Here is a 21779-nt window from a genome sequence, read left to right as displayed (position 1 = left end):
GGGATAGCGTATTACAGGCATCTAGTCAGGGATTATTGCCTTATACTCCGTGCTGCAAAAAAAAAATCTATTATATTCCTTATTGACACAGCCGTTAGCTGCATTTACAATAGGGAAAGGTGCAAGGTATCATCAGCTGGAAATGAGTATTCATTGTCATCGCATACATCTCTTCCACAGTGCATTACTTGTCTGATACTTTCCATGCACTCATTGACTGATTCATATTTTTTTAACTGTGTTCTTTAATGACAAATTCATGAAAGCAGGCAGGGTTGCTTGAGTTTCTTCACAGTTTGTTGCTTCCACGTCCAAAAAAACTCTTTGGGGCTGGTTAAAATATATTTTCTATTCCACAGTATTACCTCTCTTATCTGAAATTTGTGTATGGGTGAGCTATTGGACTTTGAATAGCGTATTATACGTATTCATACAGGGATTGTTGCCTTATACTCCGTGCTCCTGCTGCTGCTGCAAAAGAAAATCTATTCTATTCCCTATTAATACCTCTGTTAGCTGCATTTACAATAGGGACAGGTGTTAGGTATCATCATCTGCAAATGAGTGTTCATTCTGGTCACATACATATCTTCCACAGTGCATAACTTGATTCATTTTTTCTATGCACTCATTGACCAATTCATAACTTTTACAGTGATCTGTACTCAGAAATTAATCAAAGTTGACAGAAATTTTTCATAACTGAAAGAAGTTCATTGAAGTTGGCAGAAATTTTTCAAATGTGACAGAAATGAATCAAAGTTACAAAAATGTACTGATTTTAATGTGTCCATTCACAGTTTCTCTGTAGCTTCTGAATGTAAGAGGTAGTGATGTGATACTTGACGCTACTGGAGCTGGAATTACCACTTCAGAACTATCCAGTGCTTTGTTTCCATCCATTTCTGGGTGCTTCTTGAAGTATATTTGGGGTCATTGTCCTGCTGGAAGATCCATGACCTAGGATGCAAACCCAGCTTTATGACACTGGGCACTAGATTGCAACCCAAAATACTTTGGGAATCTTCACATTTCATGATGCCTTGCATACAGTCAAGGCACCCTGTGCCAGGCCTTTTTGGAGCGTTATATTATTAAGGGACTGATCTCTAGGGGTCTTCGTGTTCAGGTCTTTCCGGCATTTGAGTTTAAAGATGTCTCAATGGAACAACAATGGGAGGACATCTCATCCACTTGCTCTAAGGGGCACATGGAACTTCTAATTAGATCTAACGAACAGTCCCTACATAGCATTGAGTTGGAGATCACCCAACTCCAGGACTCATTATCCACCAAGTTAACCCCTGAAGCCTTCAATCAATTTAATCAGGATCTTGACAGGGAATTTGTGAAATGGGAAAAAGACATAGTGGCCTCCAAAACTAAGAAATACCAAAGAGATCTTGCAGATTTTAAACAAAAACAGGTCTACAGATAGAGAGGCAGAAAAGGCCATAACAAAACAAGGCCGTGGAATCGGTGGAACTCAATCTCCTCCCTATCATCTATGGAGGAAGAAGCATCAAAGGGAATGCAGGTTGGGAATAGTAGTGCGCATTATGGTCAGTGGAAGGGGAAATATAACTCCAAAAGGAAAACAACCCCTCCACAATCTCTGGAGAAAAAATTGAGAACGAGCAATTTAGAGGTAATTAATCTCTCTGCTCATACCCTTTAAGAAAGTCAAAATGAAGTACTGTCACTGGGTTTAACCTTTGTTCCGACTAATAATTATAACTTTTTTTCAGCACTAAAGGATTTACAACTTTTCCTCAGGAAGGTGCTATTACGCAAATTACACACTAAACCAATATGCCAGCTGCTGGATACGACTCAAGAGAGAGAGGCTCTATCCATATTGGAAGAATTGGAGAGAGAGAGTACTCCGGCCTCCTCAGGTACCTTCCCCACTACTGCCCTGGCCAGATCTACCACCTTCGCTCCCTTCTCTCTTTGCCCCCAGATTGAAATTTTTAATAAAATGGTGAGTAATGACCTGAGAAAACTCTCTGGACATTTGAGGAATGACAACCTTACACCAGAACAGAGAAAAGCACTCAGGGAACTCCAATCCATGAAGGACGTGGTATTTAAACCGGCAGACAAGGGAGGGAACGTTGTGATCTGGCCAGTCGCAAAATATGAGAAGGAGGCCTTTAGACAACTCCGGGATAAAGCCTCTTATATCTCTCTATCTATCAATCCACTAACAGCCTTTATGGCTGAACTTCTTGACATTCTGGAACGAGCTTATGAGCAGGGTACCATCCCTAAAAAGATTTTTGATGGCCTATGCACCAAATTTCCAGTGACTCCAACATTTTATTTGCTACCTAAGGTCCACAAGAGCCTTACGGACCCCCCGGGGCGTCCCATTGTCTCTGGCATTGGAGGGCTGTGTGATCCAGTTTGTAAGTTCATTGAACATTATCTTCACCCATTGGTGGAGACACTGCCCTCCTATGTCAGGGACACTGGTGACGTCCTGAGGAAAATAGAAGGTTTGCAATTGGATATGGACATGATCTTGGTGGCTATTGATGTGGAGTCACTTTACACGAGCATAGGACATGAGGATGGCTTACGAGCCGTGGAGTTCTTCTTGGAGTCTAGTGATTTAAATGCCCCACTTCGTGTACTGTTGATGGAATTATTACAATTTATATTGACTCATAATTTCTTCATTTTTAAAGATAGGTTTTTTCTTCAGAAACGCGGCACTGCGATGGGCGCGGCGTGTGCCCCATCTTACGCTAATCTTTTTCTCGGTTTTTGGGAGAGGGAGATTTTCGGGGATGGGGCGGGCGCCGCCTCCCATGCGCAGTGCTGGTATAGATACATTGACGACATTTTTTCTATTTGGCAGGGCCCCGAGGCTGAGCTTCATGAATTTATTTCCTCCTTAAATCATAATGATCGGAACATCAAACTTACATATAAGTATAATCGGAGTGAAATTGAATTCCTGGATATCAGGATCACTGTCCAGCAGGATGGCAGGATGGAGACCGACGTCTTCCGCAAGGAGACGTCAGTCAATTCCTTGTTGCATGCTACTTCAGCACACACTTCTTCTACCATCCGGGCCATTCCTGTAGGACAGTATCTTAGAATGAAACGCATTTGCTCCTCAGAGGTGGCTTTTGAGGCTCAGGCTCGGGACCTCAACCATAGATTTCGGGATCGCGGATACAGTGCACGAAGTATTAAAAGGGGCTATAGACGTGCAAGGAGGACTCCACGAGTCTCCCTCCTAGTAAATACAACAAAAAAACAGGAGGAGAGAGACTCCCCCATCAGATTTATTTCCACCTACAATAACCGTTGGCGGGAAATACGTGAGATTTTATCCAGACACTGGCCCATACTAAAAACGGAACCTACACTTAATCAAGTTCTACCTGAGAGACCACTAATGACAGCAAGGCGGGGTAAAAGTCTAAAAGACTCTTTGGTAAGAAGCCACTATGTCGCCCCCTCAACCACTCTGTTCGGAGTTGGAAAACCAAGGTGGGGTTGTTATCCATATGGGTCCTGTTTGGCTTGCAGGAATATAGAGAGGGCCATGACATTTTCATCCACGGATGGCGCACGGAACTTCAAGATTACCCGTCATATTTCCTGTAGCTCAACGCATATTATTTATGTGGCCCAATGTTCTTGCAATTTGAGTTATGTGGGGCTTACATCTAGGGAATTTCGGGTTCGAGTGAGAGAACACGTGCGATCTATAGTGGCGGCACGTGAGGTCTCTGATTTAGCGCTACTTAAGACCATCCCGCTGCACTTCAAGCTGCGCCATAACTGTGATCCCTCATGCCTCAAATTTAGAGGCATCGATCAGATACACCTCGGTAGTCGGGGTGGGGACCACAAGCGTATTTTGGCGCAGCTGGAGTGCCGCTGGATAGCTGTCCTGGACACTGTGACCCCCAGGGGTCTCAATGAGCTTAATAGCTTTGCTCCTTATTTGTAGATTGATTTCTTTTCTTTCTCTCCCTTTTTTATTTATGTGTGGATTTTAAATTATTATTTGTTTTGTTGTCTTTTTCAGTATATTTGCTTTTTGATACATACTTGGACCATAATTTGGACTAATTTCAACTTTATTTGGACATGCCTCTTCCAGCATGGATGAAATGAACCCCCTACATGTTAAACTCTGGATACCATCAACATAACAAGATCTATACCATTAAGCCCCATTTATGTGATGATACAGAGGATATATTTTTTTATCTGTTTTTTGATTATGAGATGTGGGTATTAGAACACTGTGGACTGATAATATATGATGGTTATATTCATTCCTCCCTCTTTTTGGCATGTCCTGATGGTACATATAATGGGTGCTTATGTTGTGCTCATGTATATTGTTGCTAAATGCATGGCCTGTATGTATCAGGATACTTGCCCAGTTGCTATTTCTTCCTCACGTTGTTTACTGCTGAGCTGCGCGTGCGCAGGGCCGCCCCAGCCCGTCGCGTCGTGAAGGCTTCCGTATGATGGGGAGGCGGGCCTCTGACGTCACTGGAACGCATTGCTCCGGCCCACAGCCCCGTCAGGAAATGGCCGGATATGACGCGTCTTTGGGGGGGCGGTGACTCTCGCACGCGCCGCACACATCGGCATTAACACCGGTATCTTAATTACACTGGGCATTTAAAGATGGCAATCCACACGCTCCATCACAGCCTCCAGAAGAAGCAATACGCGAAACGCGCGTCGGGGCTTCAGTGCGGCATAGGGGTTACTGCACAGATGGGTGAGTCATTTGGGAGTTTGTATTATATAACCTGTATCAACTTTATGGCACATAACTTAATGGGTTAATCCAATATACACAGCTCACATTATCTTTAATTGCATCTGAAGGATGATGATGATTTTTTTCTAGCCATATATATTTATATTGTGTCTTTGACTATAGAACTAGCACATTGTGGTTCACTTTTATCTAGTTCAATTGTATAGACTAAGACTCATATGTTTGGATTTTGGCATTCCTATACATATAGACTCTGTTGCTGTGGACTGATGACTCGCGATATTTATTTTAAGTACCAGTCTTTATACTCTCTATATTCCCTGAATGACACCATCTGAACCTAGACCTACCTGCCAAACTGACTTTGTGTGATTCCTACCCCAAGGGACCTATTTATTGTCTTAAGCAAATTGTGTGTGTCTTTTATATTGGAATTTAATAAAATTTATATTTTAATAGTCATGTTGTTCTGTGGGATTTATACTCCATTTATTTGTAGGATATGTGACCCTGTGCCAGAGGCAGCAAAACAACCCCTAAATATCTTTGAACCTCCAACTTATTTGACTGTAAGTACTATGTTCTTTTATTTTTAGGCCTTATTCCACTTACAGTAAACAGTTGAATGCTGTGCGTTATCAAAAAGCTCTATCTTGGACTCATCTGTCCCCAGGACGCTTGCTGGCCCTCTAAAAATAGTGGAGGCCACCTGCTGGCACTCTATAAATTGTGAGGGCCGGCCGCCTGCTGGACCTCCAAGTTTCAAACTTTACAGAATATATCCGAAAAAAAATTTGACCAACCCAGATGGATACATTATATTGCAGCAGCAATATACGGCTATGCAAAGCATTGCCGGTTGATGGCTCTCTAACAATAGTGAGGGCCGACTGCTGGCCCTTTAATAATCATAAGGGCCGCCTGATGGTCCTGTAAAAATAGGCTTTGTGACTTTTAGAGTCCCTCCTTCATAAATGAAGCAGGATGTGTCTGATCATGTCTCACATACCACATGGCCAGATAAGGTAGTAAAATGTTAAAATTACATTTACTGGTGAATGAATATTTTTCACCATTGAAAGCAATGCAAAAGTGCAAAAACGCATCAAAAACACTACGTGTGAACATAGCCCAAGGTGTGGAGGAGCATTTTTGCTTTTTGTTATTTATTTTGCCTTATATACAAGGTATTACCCTGGAAAGGATGTTCCTTAACATATTTCCCAGGAAAATTAATTTTGATTTAGTTTTTGTATGTTTTATTGTGAGTCCGTAAAAGTGGCGTAATACCTGTGACAACGTTGTTGACAGCAGTCCAGGGGTCTTCCCCATGCTGTTCCCATGTCATTTGAGCACTGTTTCCATCGATTTGACAAATTTTTAGCCCCTCTGCAGACCGCCGGGGGGGGGCTCGAGTTTCCCATTGACTTACATTGTACTTGTTACTCAGATCGAGTACCCGAGCATTACGGTTTACTCGACCAGAGTAACGAGTACCTGAGCATTTTAGTGCTCGCTCATCACTAGTGCTCATATCTCCCTGTGATACTAAGGTACCTCTTCTGCAAAGTATGTAGAGGCTAAGGATATTAGTCGGTGTTTTAGTCAGATACAAGTTTAAGATAGGGTATGGCTAGGGATTGGGGTAAAGAACAGATTTAGGATAGGCTATAGAAAGCAGTAAGCGGTAAGTACAGGTTTAAATAGGGTTGGAGTTAACATTAGGAACAGAATTAGCATAGAGTTGAGATTGAGGTTAGGGTTGAGTACATATTTTGGATGGGGTAAAGTTATTGTACATGTAGTGGTTGGGATAATGATCTTGCACACGTTTTGGTTGGAGTAAGGGTCTTACACTTGTTTAGGTTGGGGTTAGGCTCAGGTGCTGGTTTAGGTTGGGGTTATTATAACTTTAGAGAAGTGTGTGACATATATTTTAGTAAAGTGTTTCATCCTTAACTGTAAATGTTCATCAGTTTCCAGTGAGGACAGTAAGATCTTCCCTGTGGGAAAGCTCCCACAGATCCAGACAGTTTCCCATTCTCTGGGGTCTTCTATGTATTATTATAAATATTTATTTATATAGCGCCATTGATTCCATGGCGCTGTACATAAGAAGGTGTTACATACCAGATACAGATATCACATACAGTAAACAACTAACAATGATAGACTGGTACATAGGGAAGAGGACCCTGCCCTTGAGGGCTTACATGCTACAGAATGGTGGGGAAGGAGACAGTAGGTTGGGGGGTTGCAGTAGCTCCGGTGTTGTTGAGGTGGCAGCAGGGTCAGCTTTCTTGAAGAGGTGGGTTTTCAGGTTCCGTCTGAAGGATCCAAGTGTGGAGGCTAATCGGACGTGTTGAGGCACAGAATTCCATAGGATGGGGGATATTCGGGAGGAATTGTATGCCTCCTTTACAGTAGGGAATTTACTCGACAATATCCATGTCACAAGTGTTCACAGTAATATTGGAGTCCACTAATCAAGTAATTTATTAGTAGCTTGACAGGTGTGACATAGTCACTGGCAGGGTACTGGATCTGTTTCACTGCAGCTGTTAGCTTCAGTGAATTGGGGGTAATATTTATCCTTGCGGAGAGTGACGTGTTAAGCACGTCAGGTGAAGAGACTTTTAAATCCGCAATGCTCCTCTGGGAAATATGCAAATTGTCTCTTCAGAGAGGAAGAGGACTATTACTCTAGTGCCACCTACAGGAAGTAGCAATCCTAAAAGTCAATAGTGACTCCTTAACGAGCCTTATCACGGAGACACGGAAGAGACACAGTGTCTGCAAATTGAGATTCTGGTCTTGGCTTTTTATCCTAAGTCTTGTGGTAAGGCTCGTTAAAGGGTCACTATTGACTTCTAGGATTGCTACTTCCTGTAGGTGGCACTAGAGTTCTAGTCCTCTTCCTCTCTGAAGAGACAGTTTGCATATTTCTCAGAGGAGCATTGGGGCTTTAAAAGTCTCCTCACCTGACGTGCTTAACACGTCACTCTCCGCAAGGAGAAATATTACCCCTAGATACCGGTCTGATGCTTCTCATCCAGCCAAACCAGAACTCACACTTTGCACTGACGAGGGGCAGTACCCGAAACACAGTGTCTGCAAATTGAGTTTCTGGTTTGGCTTTTATCCTAAGTTACGTGATAAGGCTCGTTAAAGGGTCAGTATTGACTTTTAGGATTGCTACTTCCTGTAGCTGGCACTAGAGTTCTGGTCCTCTTCCTCTCTGAAGAGACAATCTTCAGTGAATTGAAACCTTGAAGTTTTCTCCAGCATGTTATGTGCTGGGGGGGGGGTTAAATCACCATTTTAAAAGGGCTTGGTTTTTGTTAATGGCCATAGTGCGGGCGGGAGACCATTCACCATATCTTTACCTCACGGCATGGTCTGGCCTTTAAATAACCAGTCTTTTGACTCAGGTATTGTACAGTGTATGGAGAAGCTAGCTCCTGAGAGAGAGGAGCTTGCGGTTTTGTGCTAACCTGGACCGTGTGTTATTGGTAACCCCGAGTGGCCAGACTCTGGCTGACGTAAGGACTTTTCTGTACTTTTTTGTTTTTTTACTGCTATGCCAGAAGGATCATGTTTATTTTATGAACTTTGCCATGGTTTATGCCATTTTAAATAAACCATCAAGAAATTTAAAGAGACAGTGTTCCATGTCTACCTCTGAGTGCAGTAGAGTGAGCCAATCTACCACACAGGATAATGGGGAGAAGGTGTCAATCCTCACAGTTCCTCAACCTCTACCTGTAAGGATCTTTTCTCCACATGGAAGTGTCAGCACATTTACACTCCCAGTTGGAAGACTATGATTTATACAGGGCTGATGACGAAACCCATGAATCATTAGAGGGGCCCTTAAGAGTAATATGTGACATGTCCTGAGAGTGTCTGTCATGTCATTACTGAGGATATTAGAATTAGACCATCATCAGCAAATGCTAAGATGAATGTCGTTTGTGACCATGTCCGGGATTCATCACCCAAAACGTGTAGGTAACTCAGAGGTCACAGTGTATACACGCAGTAAGACCACACTGGGTGGAAAAGCTGCAGAGCCTCGTAGATGCCAAACTAAGGGCATTGAGCGCCCCACACTGACTGCATGCTACCTAACGTAAGAGACCTCTCACACTGAGAAATCTTCCAGGACTTTTTCCCACATCCCATATTGGCTTTCCTTCATCATGGCCGCTGGTCTATTCTTAGCCACATGGGGAATGTTCAGGAAAGATCCATAGCTGACATGTCCTGAGTGTGTGGAGTAGAGTTACCGTCAGATATAGATTTACTGCTGCACAGCCGCGGAGAGCGGCGGCCTTGGATTCACTCAGATTACTTCTGCCTTGAATTTTCTTGCAGCACATTTTGGTTGTGACATTATACTGCGGTGTTACACGTTATATACTTGTTAGTAGATCCCACAAATTGTTGTTAGATCACCTAATAATCTATTATACAGGGGGAACAGTTCAATTGGGAAACAAAAGTTGGAGTTTACACTTTTCAGGTCACAGCCACACAGTGCCGATGTGACATAGTTCTAGTTTTTGTGTGCTTGATAGTCGCACAGTGTTTAGCAAGGTCATTACAACGGGTGTTCCACATTTAGTAATTGGTCTATTCAATTTGAGCCTTGAAGTCAAACTCACTGTCTACACCAGGGGCGGACACTGACTGCTTGGGGCCCCTGGGCAAGAAATGTGTCTGGCACCTCTCCTCCTTTTATGGCGACAAAGCTACAGATATATATATCTTACATAGTCTCCTTTATTATGTATATTGCTGTCCCTTGCTACACAGTGCCTTCTCTTGTTATGTACAGCACCGTCCCTTGCATATTGGATTCTTGATAATTTGGTTATTTATAGCTTCCTGCTTTTTATTACATACCGTCCTCTCTTGTTAGATATATAATGCAATGAAGGCTGATGGAGCATGGGAAAGCTTCTTTTCTGATGGAGGAGCTGATGGACTGGTCTTCTGGTCACCGGCTGCTCCATCAGCAGACATTTTATATCTAACAAGAGACGACTATGTAATAAAAGATGGAGCTGTGAATGACAAAAAGAAAAGGAATATGCTATGTAAGGGACAGCACTGTACATAACAGCAGAGGAAGCTATATAATAAGTGGCATATATAACTAGAGAGGATGGTACATAATAAGGGAGGGTGTTATACATAAGAAAAGAGGAAACTATGTAACTACTGATGGCGCTATACATAATAAGTGAGTACACTATATACTAAGGGACTGTGCTATACATAATAAGGCTACATTCCTGCATCTGTGTGCAGTGTCCGTGTGCTGCCCGCTTTTTCAGAAGCATTGAGCAGGTCCTATTCTGATCCTTAAAATCGGATCAGAACAGAACAGTCTCTGACCCTCACAGATCTCATTCACAGATTCGTGATTTTCATGGATCTGGGAATGGATCTATAAAACTCTACGTGTCCGTGAACCATCCGATAAAAAGATCTGGCAGCACACGGACATTTCACACAAATGTGAGAATGCAGCCTAAGGGATTTTACAGATAACATTATCACTCCAAGCCACACAGTGCAGATACAGAATAATACTTACATCCAGGCACTTACCGCTGACGTCTCATCTGATCAGAGACAGTTTCTGCTGCTTCTTCTCCGTCTGGTCAGACCTTCATATCCACATCACCCAGCCATGACTCTTCTTGTCTAGAGATGAGCAAATATGTTTGAAAAACGATCGTCAATTTCAAATTCGCAACAAATATGACATATTCGGATTCGTGATCAGAAACACAAGCATTTTTTCTTAAAATCTGCAAAATTTGGTAAAAGTGCGGGAAATGATTGCGCTGCCACTAAAGTATTTTTAGCACTTTGGCTAGGATATTGGTGGTGTATGATGAGCGGGGGGACGTGTTTGATGAGGGGAGGACATGAGGAGAGCTCAGAGGAGCGGCGTGCTTGTAATCTTTTTTATTTTCCTAGCTTTATGTGTGCAAATTGCGACTAGCCAAACAGGGTGCAGGAACAATCCACAATGCCCAGACACAAGGGCTTGTGCCATTGGCAGCTGAAATCACATGTCCCTCTCTACATAAAGAGTGGACATGTTGTTTTAGCGCCACTTTGTAATTATAACAGATCAGAGAGAATACTCCTGATGCTGCTCCTGGATTCATTAGACATTTTAGCTAGTTAGCTAGGCGGTTGCTTGTAAGTCAGTTAGTTTAGATAGCTAGTGTCCTGTGTGGCCGTGAAATCGACCATCCAGATGATTTTTTTCTTTTTGTGCCATTACTGAGGTCCAGACAAAGACAGCAGGGCACTTTCATAGAAGTCTGTTGTGCACTGCTTCTATTGTGCTCCATGCACAAGTATCCCTTCAAAAATCAATTTTTTTTCAGTTGCTAACGTGATACAGCAAGCCATATCTCAGTTTGTCATTTTGTGGTGGTGAAATTCAGCTGTATGCAGAGCTTATGCAGAATGAAAAAAAATTTTTTTGGTGACAAACGTGATTCAGAGTTTGAAATTTCTTGGAGCTTATATTCTATTGTATACAGGCCTCATCCACAGTGAAAAATACTTTCTTCTGTTACAAACGTGATACAGCAGGCCAGATGTTAGTTTGAAATTGCTTGGAGCATATCTTCTGTGTTATACAGGCCTCATCCACACTAAAAAAATACTTTCTTCTGTTACTAACGTTACACGGCAAGCCATATCTCACCTTGTCATTTAGTGCTGCTGAAATTCAGCTGTGTGCAGAACTGGTGGAGAGTAAAAAGTTTCATTTTCTGTTGCTAATAGCGTTCTCTACCACACTCTCTGAGCAACATGAGTGGGAAAAAGAGAGGTCATGGAAGAAGGGGCAATAGGTTTAGTGTTCAAGGTATACGTGGGGTAGGTGGTAACGTTAGTGAAAGCACTAGTGAACCAACTCCGCCCCATCCTATCCAAAGACAACTGACAACTTCTGATACTGGACTCCACTCCCTTTCTTTGGCAGCCGCACAGCGATAGGCCTTGTAGATGAGAGTCAGAAAGAGCAGGCGCTCCAGTGGATGGCAGGCGCTGCTTCAAGTGGCCTCTCCTCCTCTTCCTCCTCCTCAACATCACACGCAGTACAGTCCACAAAGGTGGCATCCCAATTACCCTTGCTTCCCCCCGCGTCACAACTCTTCAACCACCTAACTGACTGTAGGGAACCACAGATGGGTGAGTCTGCAGAGCTATTCACTCATGCTATGCCATGGGCATCAGAAGTGTACTCCAAAGATTCACAGAGTCAAAAATTTTTAGGTTGGATCCGGGCAGGACGAAGTAGGGTCCCAGCAGCATCCTGACCCTCTACACCAGAAGTTGACCTTCAGGGAAGGGGAGGTGATCCTGATGAGACTCAGATACCTGAGACTCACACGGACTGTACTGTGCTGTCAGGGTAGGAAGAGGAGGAGGGTGACCCTCAGGCCGAGGAATGGGATAACACATTGAATGATGATGAGGTTGTAGATCCCACTTGGAGTGAACCCAGAGGCATGCAGCCGAGTAGCTCATCTGAGGAGATGGAGGAGGAGGAAGAAGAGTAGGTTACGTTTCGCCCTACGGTGCAGACACGAAGTGATGCAACTACGACGAGCACTGCATCCTTAGCCACAACTATGGCAGTGACCAGCAGCGGTCACGGGTCTGCAGCTCGCAGGGGCAGCAAGGGTTGTCTAGCCTGGGCCTTTTTTGACACGGCAAAGGATGAGCCAACTCACGTTATCTGCCAACTTTGCAAAAGAAAAAACTCAGTATAGGGGAAAAGTGCAATAATTTGACTACTACATGCATGAACCTTCACATGCGCAATCAACATTCGTTACTCTGCCAATCTCACTGCAATAAAATGCGGACCAGCGGACATCAACAACCATCAGCCGCCCCATCAACCGCATCTGCTGCTTCTTCCTCCTCCTCTGTTACCATGCCAAGTATTATCACGCAGATCTCCCGCCGCAGAACCTCCGGTTCTTTACCCGCTCCAGTTAGGCTGAGTGAGAGCCCGTCAGCTGTAACAGAAGAGGACATGCCTGCTAGTTTTGTTTCACCGAGCACACCACATCTTTCTCCATGTCAGTTAAGAGTTTGATATGCGATATTCCGACAAGGTGGAATTCCACTCTGCACATGTTGCAGCGACTCTGGCAGCAGCAACGAGCCCTGACGCAGTATGTCATGACGTATGGTCTGGGCAGTACGGACGTGGGGCATATGACGTTTACGGAGTGGACAGAGATCAAGGACCTCTGCACCCTTCTGCACTGTTTCGAAATGGATACTAAGATGGTTAAAGCTGACGATGCCATCATCAGCATCACTATTCCGGTCATCTACATGCTGGAGAGGACTTTGAATAGCCTGCGGGAGGAGGTGGGGGTCCCAGAAGAATAGGAGGATGCGGATTGGATAAGAATGTCTCACAGTTCCAAGCTTGTCACAGTCACTCCGGATCAGACAGTGTAGGGAGAGATGCTGCTGCGTCAGGGAGAGATTTGATTGTGTATTAGGTAGTGTAGGGAGAAAAACCGTACATTACACATATCCATCTTAACAAACAGTCCTTCTGAGGACAAATCCATCTGCAGAGATATCAGGCAGGCAGGGTGTATAGGCAGGCAGTGTATATAGCAGACTGCAGTGCATATAGCACAAGAGGCTCCATTCCAGTTCTGTCTGCTGCTGTTAGATATTTCTATACAAAGACCCAGGTCTCAGGGGCCAGGAATACTTTTCTTTGGATCTTAATCCTTATAATTTGCTTAAAAAGCAATCCAGAGAACACCGTTTTTCTGCGCCATTTGCTTGCTGGCACTGCAGAATACATCCAGGTCCTTTCCATATTAGAGCGCTAGAAATCCAGCTATTTAAAACTCTGTTTTCTCCATCACACGGATCACATATACGTTGTCAGAAAATACTGTCATTTCTGGCCTCCATTAAAAATTTCCTTCAGTGTGTCAGTGAAGCAATTCACACCAGTTTGCTTTTCAAACTACTTACCTACAGGCCAGGTATTTAAAACTCTGGTTTCTCCATCACACGGATCACATATAAGTTCGCTCCAAACTCAGTCATTTGTAGTGTGCGTGGAAGATACTGTCCTCCATTTAAAATGGGCAAGGCACGTGGCAAGGGACGGGGAACTGGATGTGATGGTAATGGTGCATGCAGAGGCCGAGGACAAGGCTGTGGGTAAGCCGAAATTGTGCCACAACAAACACCCACATCTTCTCGCCTGACCTTCCTGTCCCAATTTCTAGGGGACCTCAGCACACCACTATTGAACCCAGAGCAGTGTCAAAAGGTTGTTGCTTGGATAGCGGATAATGCTTCCAGTCACTTAGCCACCACCACCACCACCCTGTCTTCCACACGGTCAATTCTCAGTAGCCATGAGTCTGGACCGCAGATTCCTCACCCTGATCCTCCTTCCTCCCACCATGCCGAGTACCCAGAGACAACTGATCCCACACTTGGACACCCTGAAGAGCTCTTCACTTTTCCATTTATAGATTCGGGCCTCTCGCCCGCGCCACTTGAAGCGGGGCAAGAGCAGATCGTGTGTAGCGATGCCCAAATATTTGAGCAGCCACGGTCACACGAAGGCGACGGTGGGAAAGTGTCACAAGAGGTGAACGATGATGAAGACACAATTGCCAGAAAGTCAGAAGGAGGACCAGGGTGCAGAAGTGGAAGACGAGGTGGTGGATGATATAGTAACTGACCCAACCTGGCAGGAGGACATGCAGAGTGAGGAAAGCAGCACACAGGGGGAGGGAGGCAGAGCACCCCAACAGGCAGGAACAAGCAGTGTGGTGGCCTCAGACAGAAGGCAGGCAACTGTTCCCCGTAACACCAACACGAAGGAAGTTGCCAGTACAACTGTTAGGTCTTCCCGAGTCTGGTTGTTTTTTAAAGACTCTGCCGATAACCTCAAAAAGGCCATTTGCACCACCTGCCAGGCCAGCATCAGCAGGGGTGGCAAAACGACCAGCCCGACCACCACCAGCATGATCAGGCACATGGCAGCAAAGCACCCGACTTTGTGGGCTGAACCCCAGGGTCCAGGAACAATGTCTGAGGGTGGCCCAATTGCTTCTTCCGCTGTTGTGCATGCAAGCCAATCCCCTGTCCATGGTGCATGCGAAGATGCCTCCTGCCCTGCACCTGTCATTGCACACTCTCAAGTAGCAGCATCAGGAAGCACATCCATGTCCTAGTCCCAGCGCAGCGTTCAGTTGTCCATACCCCAGTCCTCACCCAGAGGTACTGCATCTCACCCAGAGGTGTGGTATCTCACTCTCAGGTAAGGAAGGAGTACAGCTCGGGACCCTAACACCTGCATCCAACACATTCCACACCAGTGGGGGGCAGGGAGAGATTGCTCCTAAGGGAGAGCACAGTCCCTGGTCCCCAGCTGAGGGGTGGAACTATGTAGTGGGTGAGGGTGGAGGAAGTAGCTTGGGGGAGCACATGAAGGAAAGTATAAATAGAGTAGCCATCTTGTTTAGTGGGAGTAGTGAGAGAGGTCAGTCTACAGTGAGAGGAGTTGGGAGCAGGAGCTCTGTAGGAGCTCTGCTCAGGAGGAGGGCCTGAGGAGAGGCCCAGGACTGAAGGAGAAGGAAAGGAGCAGGAAGGGCTCCAGGAACAAAGAAGGGACCCCAGGGGTACGGGCAGTGCTGGAGGCAACCCGTACGCCCGAATCTACCAGGAGGTGGAGGGGTCAGGCCACACAAGGGGGACCGGTCCCTCAACTAGCGGAGGACTTTATGTCTCAACTAGAAACCGGAGGCTGCAGTATTTCAAGTCCTGCAGCCAACAGTCCATATCAATCTCACCAAGAAGGTAGCCATAGAGGACCCAGGGGACAGAACAGACGTCGCCTGACAAGGCCCGTGGGTACTGGATTGGGACACTAGGTATGAGGTGCAGGGAGACGACCAGAGAAAGAACACACAGAAGGGGGTCCTGCTAAGTACTCCGGGGATATCTGAGGGTTGACTGAACCCCTCCCTGAGTAAGCGCAGCACGACAAGGGAAGTTACACTGGTACCTGTAACTTGGACTGCAACAACCGTGAGTAAAGACCCTGAGGACGGCACCCCACTGTCTCTGTGATTATTATCTGTGCCATCACCCCTGCACTACAACGCCCAGCATCATCTACTTCACTACAACATCTCTACGCTGCCCTGGAGCTAAGCTCTGCCTGTGGAAAGCTGAACCAACCCTGCTGCACTAACATCAGTTCCAGAGGTTCTGCACAGCAGCGGCGACTCCATATAGCCGCAAACCACAGGTGGCGTCACGAACTCTATACAAAACTTTAAATTCCCTGTAAATAATCCCCCTTTGGATTGACCGCCCTGGGTCACGGACCGGGTCACCGCCACTGTGACATCTCCCCTACCGACGACAGGCCCGGCACCGAGTACCCCACGGTCCAGGGGGCATGTCACAAGCGCAAATATACTGTCAACGCCCCACAGGCCACAATACTAAATTCTCACATTTCATGACTGCTTGCGCTCGAAATGTTGTCTTTTAGGCTCGTGGAGATGGAAGTGTGGCACCCCAGGGGTCTGGTTACCACAGTAATAGAAATATTATGTCTGAGAGCAAGTGGGAGGTTTCTCTGGTCAGGAGCCCTAAGCATGCAACACTGCCCGCCCAGACCTGGGAGGGGAGGAATCTGCCCTTATAAACTGGGTCTGGGGCGGGATTAAGAGAGACAGAGTCTGGGAGTCAGAGCCTGGAGAGGGAAAGTGACAACAGGAGCTCTGTAGGAGCAGGAGCGAGTGCCAGAGGCTGGAAGCTAGAAAGCTCGCCTTGGCTGAAGACGCTAAACCCGGACACGGAGTCCGAGGCTGTGGGGACATCCAGGTCCAGCAGCAGAATCCAACCGGCAGGGGATTCCATGTCCTCTGGCCATAGAAGTCCCGAGGCACAGTCACAAGCAAGGGACCAGCACCGCCATCGTGAAGCGGAGGCTAACGGAAGGCCCCAAGTCACCGGCCATACGGGTGAGCACCACACGGTATACTCAGGGACGTGGGCTAATTCTACCCGCACACAGCAAGGTAGCCAGGAAAGAGTGCAGAGAGACGGGGAGGCCTACAACTCCACCTGGCCAGGGGGAGATCCTGCTAGCTCTCAGACTGACCAGGCCTCTACTGCTAGCCAGTACTCCCGGGAGGGTCTGCGTTATACCATCAGTAAAGACCCTGAACTGCACCACACGTCTCTGTGTTTCATCGCCGCACCAGCACCATCAGTACTGGGACGCTCACACCATCACTCCCATCATCCACACTAGCTACCCTGAGGCAATACTTCTCCCGTTGGGAGTCATCCCATACTTGGCTGCGCATACCACATCAGCCTCAGCGGTCTGCAGCGCAGCGGCGGTCCCCACTGACCGCAATCCACGGGTGGCGTAGTCAGACATTTGTCACATTACTAAGACTGCCACTGGTTTGACTGCCCTGGGCACGGACCGGGTCACAGCCACGGAGGACTACAACCCCCAGCGATCCGGCTCCGGGTATCCCCTGCACAGCACAGGCCCAGGGGGCGCGTCAGAAGCATTCCGCAACCCGATGGCAGCGGCCGTCCCTCGGTACTCAGTCCCAAGCCGCCACTATTTCTCCCGGTGTGCCGTCCCCGCATTACACAAACACGTGTCCCAAAACATTAGCCGTGCTCTCAACAACACAGTTACCGGTAAAGTCCACCAAACCACGGACACGTGGACAAGTGTGTAACATACCTGGCGGCGTCCTTGCATGGTGGTCCATCTCCCACTGTGCAAGAGCGCGCACTTGATCTCCAGTCCAGAATGTCTCTCTGGCTTCCCTCCATGCTGTCTGTTTGTGTCTGTTTCTGCTGCTTAAGGGCGGCGCCCGATCACTTCCTGCTTTTTGTACCTGCTGTGGGTCACACCCCTTGTGCGTCCTCAGCCTATTGCTGTCTGTCACCTGGTATATAGCTCAGCTGCTCCCATCTATTCCTGCCTGAGCATAGTGTTTCATTCAGTGTGTGCTTGCACTCTGAAGGTGCCAGGTCCCGTTCTGTGTTCTCTTGTCTGCCTATCCTGGAGGCTGTATTTCCAGGCCTGTCTGAACACGCTCCTAGCCTGTTCCTCCTGCCTTCTAGGGGCCGATTACCTAGACCCGTTCCTGTATCTTGTCTGACCTGTCTGAACACGCTCCTAGCCTGTTCCTCCCGCCTTCTAGGGGCTGATTACCTAGACCCGCTCCTGTATCTTGTCTGTCCTGTCTGAACACGCTCCTTGCCTGTTCGTCCTGCCTCTCTGGGGGCCGTATTCCCAGACCCGCTCCTGTATTCCGCTGCAGTGTCGGTCTCCTCCGTACACTCAGTTCCAGTCTGAACTCTCTCCTATCCTTTACCTGTTTTGCCTCTATGTCCGTTCCCTTCCTTTTTCTGCAGAGTCTGAACTCGTACCTAACTCCTGCTTGTTGTCTCTGTACTCCCGTTTGTGAGTTTGTGGTCCACTCGCTACTTCTCTGCTAGTACCCTGTGGGTGTCTGGCTCTGCCTTTCCCTTCCTGTCTGTTCCGTGTGAACAGAGCCCTGTCCCCCCTACTCAGCCTAGCCTGCTCTGACTCCTTTGCTCACCGCTCCGGCGGTTCTAGCCTGCTCTGACTCCTTTGCTCACCGCTCCGGCGGTTCTAGCCTGCTCTGACTCCTTTGCTCACCGCTCCGGCGGTTCTAGTCTGCTCTGACTCCTTTGCTTACCGCTCCGGCGGTTCTAGCCTGCTCTGACTCCTTGCTCACTGCTCCGCAGCCTTGCTCCGCTCTGACCCTTTTGCTCACTGCTCCGGCAGCCTTGCTCCGCTCTGACCCTTTTGCTCACTGCTCCGGCAGTCCTGTCCTGCCCTGCTTCTGCCCGCTGCTCCGGCAGTCCTGTCCTGCCCTGCTTCTGCCCGCTGCTCCGGCAGTCCTGTCCTGCCCTGCTTCTGCCCGCTGCTCCGGCAGTCCTGTCCTGCCCTGCTTCTGCCCGCTGCTCCGGCAGTCCTGTCCTGCCCTGCTTCTGCCCGCTGCTCCGGCAGTCCTGTCCTGCCCTGCTTCTGCCCGCTGCTCCGGCAGTCCTGTCCTGCCCTGCTTGCGCTCGCTGCTCCTGCAGCCCCGTCCTGCTCTGTTCTTGCCCACCGCTTCGGGCGTTCCCTCTCTGCTGTGGTTGTCTACCGCATCTGCGGTTCTGTGACCCAGTCTGTACTGGGTCTTAACCTTTCTGTGCTCCAGCCCGTCCTTTCGGCCAGTACCTCCCTGCCTGCATACTCGCCTGTATCCACCCATCTGCATACCTGCCGTGTTTGCTTACATCCACCAGTCTGTGCCAGCCTAACCTGCCTGTTCCTGAGTCCCAGTGTGTACTGGGTCCTATCCCGCCTGTGTTCCTACCTGCTAGTGCCTCCCTGTCTGCACTCTAGCTGTGCTTGCCTGTACCCCTCTGCCTGTATTGTTCCTGAGTCCCAGTGTGTACTGGGTCCTATCCCGCCTGTGTTCCTACCTGCTAGTGCCTCCCTGTCTGCACTCTAGCTGTGCTTGCCTTTACCCGCCTGCCTGCATACCAGTCGTGCCTGCCTATACCCTCCAGTCTGTGCGCCAGCCTAACCAGCCTGTTCCAGTAATCCCTGTGTGGGTCAACCCCCGTGTCCGGAGTTTGACCTGGAGTAGCACCTGGTCCCTCTGCCCGGTTTCTCCCTGGTGCACTGGCGTCGTATGCCGTCGTGCCATCTTGGTCGGATCGGCCAGATACTTAGTCACGCCCCTCCAGGCACTCTCCGGTTCATGGTCCAGTGGAACCACAACACCCGCACACGCCAGTCAGTCCGGGCGTGTGCATAACAAAGTGTTTGTGGGCAGAGACGGTACATCTCGCTGACGGCACGCTGGGTTAACATAGTGGAAGCCGGGACCCAGTCGGACCTTGGGACGGAACAAGTCCTCCCGACACCAAGGATTGTGGGCCCTAGGTCAATCAGGGTTGCCCCCACGGTCTACAGCTCCTGCACCTCATCATCCTCAGCCTACTCCTCCTCTTCAGCCTCCATCTTCGAAATGACCACATCAGTCACAAGCTGGAAGCACTGCAGCACTGCCTCGGCCAAGCGGCAACAGGCAGTGCTGAAGCTAATATGCTTAAGTGAAAAACCGCACAATGCTGAAGAGTTGTGGACAGCTCTGAAAAAGGAGGCAGATGTTAGAACTCTCCTGTTAGGTTTTTTCTAGTTTGCTGGTCACATGACCATTTTTGGCTATTAAATCCGGCTCTGCCCTCCTGGCCTTGCTGGACTTCATTGTATTTTCTACTCTTGAGCTAGCTTGGTACTCTGTTACCTTTCTCTGTTAGTTTTGCTAGGTCTTCTGACCTCTATGTTCTATGTTGTGTGTTTGTCTTTTACTGCTACAATTTCTGCTAGGAGGTGTCCAACATTATCCCAGTCCCTAGTTCTTGTAGGGATCCCTCCCTTGCATCTATAGGTCTTCGTACAGACTAGCCGAGGACTTTAGCGGGTCTGATCGCAGGATCAGGTTCCCCGTTACATCGTAGGGATCCAGTTTAGTTCTATTGTAGGGACAGATCTCCTGTCTTTCCTTAGTGCTTGTAGCAGATCTTAACAGTAAGTCCAGCCCAAAAAAATTCTCTAAGGAAAGACCTCCAGTTTCCATCATGGTCTCGGTTGAAGATTTGGCTCAACGCTTGCAGGGACTCTCTCTGGAGGTGGCCGAGCTCCAACAACACGTGAGTAGCTGTTCTGGAGCACATTTTGTGGAGCCAAAGGTACGTCTACCTGATCTATTTTTTGGTGAACAACAAGATTTTTTTTCTTTTAAAAATGCTTGTTTATTGTATTTTCGTTTAAGACCCGGATCCTCTGGTGATGAATCACAGCGCATAGGGTTCATAATGTCACTTTTGCGCAAGGATCCTCAGGGATGGGCTTTTTCTCTCCAACCTAGTGATCCGTGCTTTAGATCAGTGGATAGTTTTTTTTCTGCTTTGGGTTTGTTGTATGATGATCCTGATCGTGTCTCATCTGCTGAGTCTGAATTGAGACGTTTGAGGCAGGGATCAGGTAATGTGGAAAAATATTGTTCTCACTTCCGTCGGTGGTCTGCCCAGGTGGGGTGGAACGATTCAGCTTTGAAAAGTTTGTTTCTTGCGGGGCTAGGTGAAAGGGTTAAAGATTTGCTGATTGCTTATCCCACACCTGGAAACTTGCAGGAGGCTATGCAATTAGCTATACGGGTGGACAGGAGACTGCGTGCAAGGGTTAATGAGAGCAAATCCTCTGCTATGTCAGCTCCGAGTCTTGAGAGGGTCTGTGCTGACAAAGGAGAGCCGATGGAGATGCCACCCCGCTCTCAGGAAAAAGACCGCAGGCTTTCTGAAGGTTTGTGCTTCTATTGCGGAAATTCTGGTCATTTTATTAAGAACTGTGTGCTTCGTATGAACAAAGAAAAAAAATTGGTCAGTTATGCACGTATAGCCTGTTTAAATACAAAGGGAGTATTCCTATCTGCTACTACCGCTGCTCAGGAAGAATTAATTGAATTTCGGGTATTTGTGGATTGTGGTTGTACTCTGAATGTGATTGATGGGGGATTCTTGGAAAAACTTACATTAAAACCTAAACCTTTGTCATCCCCTATTGCTGTGGTTTCTGTCGATGGCTCCCCCTTGAAGAGTGTTACTCACAAGGTCTGTGAGTTTCCCCTCACTATTAATGGTGTTCATCAAGAGAATTTGGATTTGGTAGTATTGAATAATTTGCCTTCTCCAGTAATATTGGGGTTGCCCTGGTTAAAATTGCACAATCCTGTACTGGATTGGTCTACCAATGAAATTAAGTCCTGGAGCCCTAAATGTTATGACAAGTGTTGTAACGGACGTATTGCTGCGGTGGAAAAAGGGGAATTACCTGTACCTA

The sequence above is a fragment of the Phyllobates terribilis genome, unplaced genomic scaffold, assembly GCF_046119375.1.
Source record: "Phyllobates terribilis strain yellow unplaced genomic scaffold, ASM4611937v1 Scaffold_13__5_contigs__length_258822181, whole genome shotgun sequence".
Lineage (NCBI taxonomy): Eukaryota > Metazoa > Chordata > Amphibia > Anura > Dendrobatidae > Phyllobates > Phyllobates terribilis.
Note: the sequence above shows the minus strand (reverse complement) of the source record.